This window comes from Pan paniscus, chromosome 21, assembly GCF_029289425.2.
Source record: "Pan paniscus chromosome 21, NHGRI_mPanPan1-v2.0_pri, whole genome shotgun sequence".
NCBI lineage: Eukaryota > Metazoa > Chordata > Mammalia > Primates > Hominidae > Pan > Pan paniscus.
This window is the reverse complement of record NC_073270.2, coordinates 6811692-6821585: the sequence shown is the minus strand read 5'-3', so window position 1 is coordinate 6821585 and position 9894 is coordinate 6811692. Positions and strand designations below refer to the sequence as shown.

The 9894-nt window shown below is 41.2% G+C and overlaps 1 non-coding gene across 1 annotated transcript; it reads right to left on the bottom strand.

Annotated features, from left to right (window-relative positions):
• Nucleotides 1-9276: 9276 nt before the first annotated feature.
• Nucleotides 9277-9435, bottom strand: LOC112438041 (U1 spliceosomal RNA). Its single transcript, XR_003026543.2, has one exon. It is a non-coding gene; the product is annotated as a U1 spliceosomal RNA (small nuclear RNA).
• Between the last annotated feature and the right edge of the window lie 459 nt (nucleotides 9436-9894).

The window sequence follows — 9894 nt, the reverse complement described above, 5'->3', positions numbered from 1 at the left end:
GTAGTAAGTGTGAGTCATTCAACTTTGTTCTTTTTTTTTTTTTTCCAAGACTATTTTGGCTATTCTGGACCCCTCGAATCTCCATACAAATTTTAGGATCAGTTTGCCTATTACTGAAAAAAAAAAAGGGATTTTAATAGTGATTGCATTGTAACTGTAGATCAGTTTGGGGAACACTGCAATCTAAGCAATATTAAGTCATATGATCCATTAACACAGGATGCCTTTCGATTTATTCAGGTATCATCTAATTTAACAAGGTTTTGTAGTTTCCAGTGTAGAAGTCTTGCATTTCTTTTGTTAAATTTATTTTTAAGTGTTTTTTTGATGTTATTGTAAATGAAGTTGTTTTCTTAATTTCCTTTCATTGCTAGTATATAGAAATGCAATTGACTTTTGTGTATTCTTCTTGTTTCTTGCAACCTTTCTGAACTAGAACTTATCAGTTCTGATAGTTGTGTGTGTGTGTGTCAGTGTGTGTGTTTGCATTTCTTAGGATTTTCTATACACAGAATTGTGTCATATGCGAATAGGTATATTTTTACTTCTTTCTTTCCAACCTGGATGCCTTTCATCTATTTTTCTGGTCTAATTAGCCTACGTAGTGCTGCCAGTAAACTGCTTAACAAAAATGGCAAGAGTGGATATTTTTATCTTAGTTTTGTTTTGTTCCTGATCTCAGGGGCAAAGCTTTCAGTATTTTACTATTAAGTATGGTGTTAGCCATGGGCTTTTTATAGTAGTCCTTTGTCAGGTCAAGAAAATTTCCTTAGATTTCTAGTTTGTTGACTTTTTTTTTTTAAATCACAAAAGACTGTTAGATTTTGTCAAATGCTTTTTCAGTATCTATGAGATGACCACATGGTAGTTTTTTTCCTTTTATTCTCTTAGTAAGGTATATCATGCTGATAGATTTTTAAATAATGAATGAGCCCTGCATATGTGGGATAAATCCCACTTGTTAATGACATCTAATGCCTTTTATATATTGTTGGCTTCAGTTTGCTAGTACTTTGCTTAAGCTTTTTGCATGTGTATCATAAGGTACATTGGCATTGTCTGGTTTTGGTATTAGGTTATCACTGGCCTGACAGGGTTGGGAAGTGTTCCTCTTCCTCTTCACTGCATTTTCTTCTTCTTTTTTTTTTTTTTGAAAGAGTTTGTAAATGATTCATCTTAATTTTACTTTAAATGTTTGATAGAATTCACCCATGAAGCTATCTGAAACTAGGCTTTTCTTTGGGGAAAGTTTTAAAATTACTAATTGACTATTCTTTACTTGGTATAGATCTGTTTGAATTTTCTATTTCTTCTTCTTCCTTTTTTTTTTTTTTTTTGTTTTGAGACAGTCTCATCCTGTCACCCAGGTTGGAGTACAGTGGTATGATCACTGCTTACTGCAGTCTCAACCTCCTGGCCTCAAGTGATTCTGTCACCTCAACATCCCAAGGAGCTGGGACCACAAGCATGCATCACCATGCCCAGCTAATTTTTGCTTTTTTTTTTTTTGTAGAGACAGGGTTTTGCTTCTTGTCCAGGCTGGTCTCGAACATTTCAGCCCAAGTGATCTGCCCGCCTCAGCCTCCCAAAGTGCTGATATTACAGGCATGAGCCACCATATGCAGCCTAGGTTTTCTATTTCTTCTTGAGTCCAGTTAAGCAGTTTTTGTTTTTCTTTGAATTTGTCCATTTCATCTGTTTTCTTATTTGTTGGCATACATTTGCTCATAATATTGCCCTGTAGTCACCTTGCCTGACCTATCAGTAGCCTATGACACAGCTGATCATTCTCTCCACCTTGAAATCCTTTTTTTACTTAGTTCCTGAGACACTGCACTCACCTGTTTCTCTGAGCTCTTCATTTCAGGTTCTTTTGTTGTCTCCTCATTCCCCAAATCTCTAAACATCAGAGTGTCCCAAACCTCAGCACTGGACTTCTTCTCTTCTCTATCCATTCTTCCTTCTTGGTGCTCTCATCCAAACTCTTGATTTTAAGTATCATCATTAATTAGGTGACATCTTCAAGATTTATAACTCCAATTCCAATTGCTCTTCTGAATTCTGGCTCAAATATGCAATTGCCTACCTGACATCTATACTTAGATGTTGCATATCCATTTCAGACCTCACCTGTCCGACACTAAACTCTTGATATTCCCATGTAAATGTGCTGTTCCCTTAGACTTCCTCATCCCAGTAAATGGTGTCTCCATAATTTCAGGTGCTCAGCCACAAACCTTGGAGTCATTCTTAACTCCTCTGTCCTCTCATATCCAATAGCTAATCTTTTTAAGAATCCTGTGGACTCAACCTTTAAAATATATCCAGAATCTGGCCACTGATTTCCACCTCCATTGACTACCACCACTGCCACAGGTCATCATCAACCCTCACCTACACAATGAACGGCTTCCTCAGTGGTCTTCCTACTTCTGTCCTTGTCTCTTTACAATCCTTCCTCCATATAATATCTAAACAGAGTACACTAATGTCTTTAGTCAAGTCATGTCATTCCTCTTCTGAAAATGCCCTCAACAGCTCTCGTGTCACTCATGAGACAGAGTCTTTACAGTGGCTACCAGCCCTTTACAATTCAGCTCTCAGTATGTCTCTCATGTCTCCTGCTTTCCCCCTCATGTACTCTTCTCCAGGAACACTTGCCTCTGTGCTGTTCCTTAGACATGCCAAGTATTCTTCTATCTCAGGTCCTTTGCACTTACTGTGCCCTCATCCAGGGCCAGAGATTCTCATCCTCCTTCCCTCCCTCCTTCAGGGATTTCCTTCAATGCCACCTTTCGGTGTGGCCTTCTGAGATTTTCTCCCTCTCCCTTTGCCAGCATGCTCTATCCTTTCTTCTGTTCCATTGTTCTCCTAAGCACTTACCACACCAGTAAAACACCATGTATGTTTTAATTGTTTGTTTCCTATCTCTCCCACTAGAGTCTAAGCTCCATGAGGGCAGGAGTTTTCGCCTGTTTCATTGTGTCCTCTATTCCAAGCACCTAGAACAGTACCTGGCTCATAGTGGCTGCTATGACGGTTCCCATATCTGGCTGTGCTTCGTTCATTCATTTAACAATATGCATATTGCATGTGCATGAATGAATGATGCACAACCAGGTATGGGAACCACTATTAGGGAGGGCATTCAAACAGCATGAGGGTGGGTGGTCTACTCTTGGGGCCAAAATTATGATATAGTGTGATTTGGGGAAAGGTGTACTGAGTGTCTACTATGTGCATGACACTGTGGAAGACAAAACAAGACATTGACCGGACCCTGATCCTTTCGATCAATTCAATTTGACAAGTGAGCTCCTGCAGAGAGTCTGACATTGTGCAAGTTGTTGGGATTCAGGGACAACTAGGACACACAGTAACTGCCCTCAGTGAGCCTGTCAAGAATTCAAAGAAGCAAATACATTATTATAATACAGGATTATGAGTGCTTCTTTGGAGGAAAATACAAAATACGAAATTGGGCCACTAGATATTTCAAAGGTTGGCAGAGGCCCTCAAGGCTTCCACTGGAGATGATTTTTAACTGGCTCGTAAGTAAATATATGTCAGAGAAGCTTATTATTTCATAGGATGATGAGTAACATTAAAGACAAAACAGTAGTTACAGGAAGTGTGCCACTCATCTTTGAGTTGCCTCATACTAGCTTGAGAGAGCTGATTGCTAAATTTTCAGAAACTTCAAGAGTTGATTAACATCATGTTGGTAGCTTGAACTTGGCCATGGTGGGAGAATACAGCACATAAACCAGCTGCATATATATCAGGGTTTCCCTGCCAGCACCTACTCAGTGGAGCTGTTTGCTAAACATTTACCAGTGCACCGCTGGGCATAGGACAGATGTGTTCCCATGGTTTATACCATGGGATAGTCATAGCAGCTGTCAGTTAGGGACAATACACCTAGGTGATGGAATCTGATCTGGGCCTTCCCGGTGGGCAAGACTTGAACATCCCAAAGTGAAGACACTGGGTGGAATAGAATCCCCCCAAAATTCAAGTTAATCTGGACCCTTAGAATGTGATCTTATGTTAGAAATAAAGTCCTTGCAGAGGTCACTAGTTAAGGTGAGGTTATATTGAATCAAGACCTCAAATTCAACAACTGGTGTTTTTATATGAAGAGGGAGATTTGGATACAGAGACGCAGAGGAAACCCAGGAAAGAATGTCATGTGAAGAGGGACACATGGAGATATGTAGCAATTAGGTTGGTGCAAAACCAATTGCCATTACTTTTAATGGCAACAACCGCAATTGGTTTTGCACCAACCTAATACAAGCCAAGGAATGCAGAAGATTGCTGTCAACCATCCGAAACTGGGAAGAAGCAAGGAAGGATGCTTTCCTGTAGGATTCAGAGAGAACACAGTCCTGCTGAAACCTCGATTCTTGATTTCAGACCTCTAGCTTCAGAACCGTGAGAGAATAAGTTTTAAGCCACCAAGTTTGTGATAGTTTGTTACTGCAGCCCAAGGAAACTGACAGAGAATTGGATGAATAAGGAAAAAGAGGTGGGGATGTAGAAGGGATGCCCAATGGATGGGGAAGGATAAGAACCGTTCCCATGTATTGAGGGCTTCTATAAGCCTCCTCCATTCCTACGATGTGCTTCCTGCATCTTAAACATCATTTCTGTGAATCCTTAAAATACTCCCATGAGGCAGAGTTCATTATGCTCGTCTTGAAGATAAAAACAGCACAGTTAAGAGATGTTAAGCAGGTTGGGCATGGTGGCTCACACCTGTAATCCCAGCACTTTGTGAGTCGAGGCAGGTGGATAACCTGAGGTCAGGAGTTCGAGACCAGCCTAGTCAACATGGTGAAACCCTGTCTCTACTAAAAATACAAAAAAAAAAAAAAAAAAAATAGCTGAGTGTGGCGGCAGGCAGCTGTAATCCCAGCTACTTGGGAGGCTGAAGCAGGAGAATCACTTGAACCTGGGAGGCAGAGGTTGTAGTGAGCCGAGATTGTGCCATTGCACTTCAGTCTAGGCAACAAGAGTGAAACTCCATCTCAAAAAAAGAAAAAAAAAAAGCAATTTGCTCAAGGTGACACAGCTATTTATGACAGAACTCTGATTTGAAACAGCCTTGTTGGCTTTTAATGCTCACATTCCTTCCTCTGCCTGGCTGATGTTCTCTCCCAGGTGGGCAAGAACCATCTCAACAATCTCAAGTGATGGAGATGGAAATGAGATATTAAAATCTTCAATGTCTACATCAAGGAAGAAGGACAATGAGATTTTAGGGCCCAAGTAGAGTTCAATATCTCTTGCATTGCAAAAATCACCTCAACCTGGTAGAAAGATTTGGAAGTCATTAAAGAATAACACTTCAAGTAATCACAGACATGCTAAGAAAAATTCTATAGGGGAACTGAGACCCTTTGTATTGGAGGAAACCCACCATCATGTTAAGAAGAGATAGAGCAGCTGAGGTATATGTTGATTAAAATCTTTTCTCCCCCCAAATGGTGCCTTTTATGCGGCATTGCAGTCAAATGTCACAGTTAAGGGAATAAAAATCTGGTTACTAGAACAGCAGGCCACAGGGAGACAACATTGTGCACATTTGTACACATAAGACAAACTTCAACTGTGAAAATGTTTCCAACAGAGTTAAAAGGGAAGAATCACATCAAGCGACTGTGGTGAGTATTGCACTGCATTCAGGATATATTTAATGGATAAAAAGCCAGTGACTAGCCAGGCACAGTGGTGCATGCCTATGTATAGTCCCAGCTACTCGGGAGGCTGAGGCAGAATGACGGCTTAGCCCAGGAGTTCAAGGCTGTAGTGCAGTGAGCTATGATCTCATTTTACCATTAGGATTTCATTTGAATTTGTATATGGATAAGGGTGATCAACCAATTATGTAATATAAGGGAACATTTCTAACATATGTGCACTAGTTAAATGGGAGGAGCAGGTAACTATAATTTTCTGAATTCCTCACCTTACCTTGTTTACAAATACGTAGCCTACATATGGGATATGATTTTTCTCATCTAATTACTAAATTTATTAAAAGTCTAACATTAAAAATGATGACATTTTACCTATTTGTTTTTTTTTTTTTTTTTTAATTATGGTGGTTAGAATGTTTTAATCTGTGATTCTAACTCTCTGGGGTCTGAAGTTGGCTTAGCAACAAGAATTGGCTTCCATTAGGCCCATATCTCACTGGAGTATTCAACAGAGAGATAAAAAACTAGTAGCCTGAGGGCAGCTTGGCTGTCACTAAAGTGAGTTATGTTTGGCTCTTACTGGTTGGTTGTCTTAAACATTTGAATTCAAATGCCTTTAGTTGAAGTTTGACCACACTCTGTCTCCACCACTCTTTATGGTCTCACATCCAGCCCAGTGCCCATAGTTTGTCATCTGGGTGGCCCTTGAAAACCTTTGCTTCTGCTATCGTTGAAGGGAATGCTTTGTTGGACTATTTTTTCCCATACTTGCAGAAATATTTGTTATTTTGATTATGCTTCTAATTCCTACAGAAGGCATATTAGTTATTCATACTTCAGGGTGAAATAGTTCAGTTGGATCGCTGTTCTCTTCAAGTCTAAAGTCCAGCCTGGAGAATCCTGGAGTTTTTCTGGTAGGGAGTGTGTATCCTTGAAGCTTAAATGATTAAGGGAAAAGGGTAAGCCGAGAGGGACCAGGTAGAAGGGAAGTTTGGGTGGTCAGAGCACCAGGCCAGGAAAGAGGGAGTCCCCACTGATGACCTGATGAGTAGTGTGGCCATGAGAAAATTCCTTCCCAGCATTTCTGGACAATTTATATACTCTTCTACATCCCAAATTCTGAGACAAATCAGTTGAGAAAATGGAAAAAATGTATTGCAATTCTGCGAGAATTAAAGCTTAACAATCAGCAGAGGCCCCAGTGGTTTGAGAGATTCATCGAGGGATCCTCTGAAGGCAAGATCAACTGACACAGCAGTTGAAGGTTGAGGTCAACATTTCTGAGAGCAAGGCAGGGAGCACATGTAGAGAAGGTGCCATGGGCTGATCAGTCTGCCTTGCTTATAACTGATACCATGTTACAAGCATGTGTTCCTGGCCCTGTCTGCTGCTAACTGGGAGGCGTTCTTGCAAATAAAATAAATATTAAGAACTTTACACTTTTTAGGTCAGGTGCGGTGGCTCACACCTGTATTCCAAGCACTTTGGGAGGCTGAGGCAGGTGGATCACCTGAGGCCAGGAGTTTGAGACCAGCCTGGCCAACATGGTGAAACACTGTCTCTACTAAAAGTATAAAAATTAGCGGGGCATGATGGCGGGTGCCTGTAGCCCCAGCTACTCAGGAGGCTGAGGCAGGAGAATCACTTGAACACAGGAGGCAGAGGTTGCAGTGAGCCAAGATTGTGCCACTGCACTCCAGCCTGGGCGACAGAAAGAGACTCCATCTCAAAAAAACAAAAAAAGAGAAAGTTTTAAAAATAAAATTGAAAAAAGAACTTTGTACTTTTTATAGCATACTTTACACAGACCCTAAGAGTGATGTTCCAAGAAATAACAACTTTTGGAAGCAAAAAAATCTATAAATTGATGATTTTGAATTTGCGATTTCTATGTAATGCTGTTAACTTTGCTGGGCTAGATTTGAATGTTAGATTATTCAAAAACTACTTAGTAATGTTTGCTAGCCTTTGACAAGGTTTGGATATTTGCTATAGGTTATAGTTCTTTGTAAATACTACTAGACAGAATATTTCTTATTTATTAAAATATGTTAAATCTAGGCAGGCACGGTGGCTCATGCCTGTAATCTCAGCACTTTGGGAGGGCGAGGCAGGTGGATCACTGGAGGCCAGGAGTTTCAGACCAGCCTGGTCAACATGGTGAAACCCTGTCTCTACTAAAAATACAAAAATTAGCCGAGCGTGGTAGGGGGCACCTGTAATCCTAGCTACTCGGGAGGCTGAGGCACAAGACTTGCTTGAACCCAGGAGGCGGAGGTTGCAGTGAGCCAAGATTGTGCCACCGCACTCCAGGCTGGGCTAGAGAGCCAGACTCAGTCTCAAAACAAACAAACAAAAAATGTTAAATCCAGAATAATGAGTAAATAACTTCTGATTTCTCATTTCCAAGTTCTAAGTATTAATATTTATTGAGAATTTGAAAACACTACAAAAAATGAGAATATAAAAAGGTGAGTAAGAGTCTGTTTTGAAACTTTGCCTCAGGCCAATCTTGTTCCTGGAGGAAAAATAATGGTCTCCAGGAGGCATGGGTTTCTACCAGGAAGCGAAGTTATTGAGTAAATGTCACAGGCTAAAGAAGCCACAGGGATTTGCTCTTGTTTGTCCATCTCCCGTGTTCTCAATTTCATCTAGAAACATCACTTGACTTTTATCTTGGCTGACAAATCAGCTCATGTACCTAAGGAAGCTTAACTGAACGTGGCAACCCGAGCTGCTGTTTTGGTCATGGAATTAGATGTCTTTTACTATTCTGAGGCCCAAAGAGCCCAGGGTGAAATAGCAGGATCTGCGGCTTCCCATGTGTCAACTGCATGTTTTCCAGCCCAGACCAGTTCCGGTGGAACAAGATGTGATCAACCATATCAGGTTCTCTAAGTGCAGTGATCGCTCTTCTGAGAAGAAACTATTCTTTATCACCATTGTGATGAATTGTGAGACAAGTGTCTCTGCATCTGATGCCCTCTCATCCCGGGATGCTGGCAAGCAAAGACAGAGCAGGAATGAAATTTATCAGGCACGTGTTTAACTTCTCACTTCGACCCAAATCAAAACGGAAGCCTCCTTCGTTGCTTATCAAAGCCCATACACCAACAATATTGAGGTGTTTGCTAGCAAGGACAAAGTTGGAAAACAGCTCATGCCTCTTATACTTCAAGGAGTATAATAGACAATGATTGGCCTCTGTTCTACTCCCTTTTTTAAAAAAACGGGAGAGCTGGGCGCGGTGGCTCATGCCTGCAATCCCAGCACTTTGGGAGGCCGAGGTGGGTGGATCACGAGGTCAGGAGATCGAGAGCATCCTGGCTAACACGGTGAAACCCCTTCTCTACTAAAAAAAAAATACAAAAAAAATCAGCCGGGCGTGGTGGTGGCGCCTGTAGTCCCAGCTACTCCGGAGGCTGAGGCAGGAGAATGGCGTGAACCGGGGAGGCGGAGCCTGCAGTGAGCCGAGGTTGCACCACTGAACTCCAGCCTGGGCGATAGAGTGAGACTCCGTCTCAAAAAAAAAAAAAACAAAAAACAAACAACAACAACAACAACAACAAAACAGGGGATAGTGAGAACATAGTTCCCACTGCCGCAAATTATGCAGTTGCGTTTCCCACATTTGGGGAAATCACAGGATCAGCACCTCTGGAGTCCAGTGGAAACTCACCCTGGGAAAACCACCTTCATGATCATGGTATCTCCCCTGCCAGGTAAGGATCTGTTCCACTCACGTTTTATGTGTGTGGCCAGTGGAGGGAAAAATTAAAATTAGATTTGCTTTCTAGTTTAAAAGGACCACTCATTTTGATATAACAAGCATGTGTTGATTTTTATATCATGTATATAATTAGATATAGATGTGCATGCAAAGTTTAGATCCCGTAGCTGTGGATGATGTACATGGAGTGGATGATGTCGATGTAGTTGACATAGATATTGTAGATGCTGTAGAGGTAGCTGTCGATTACGTAGATGCCAATGTAGAGTAGATGGTGTAGATATATACACAGATTTAGATAGAGTAGATGCAATTACAGATGCAGATGTGCATGGCATAGCTGTAAATATGGATGCAGATGAGGTAGGTGACGTAGATTAGGGTTTCTTAACCTCAACGCTATTGATATTTTAGGCCGGATATATCTTTGTCGTCAGGGACTATCCTGTGCATTGCAGG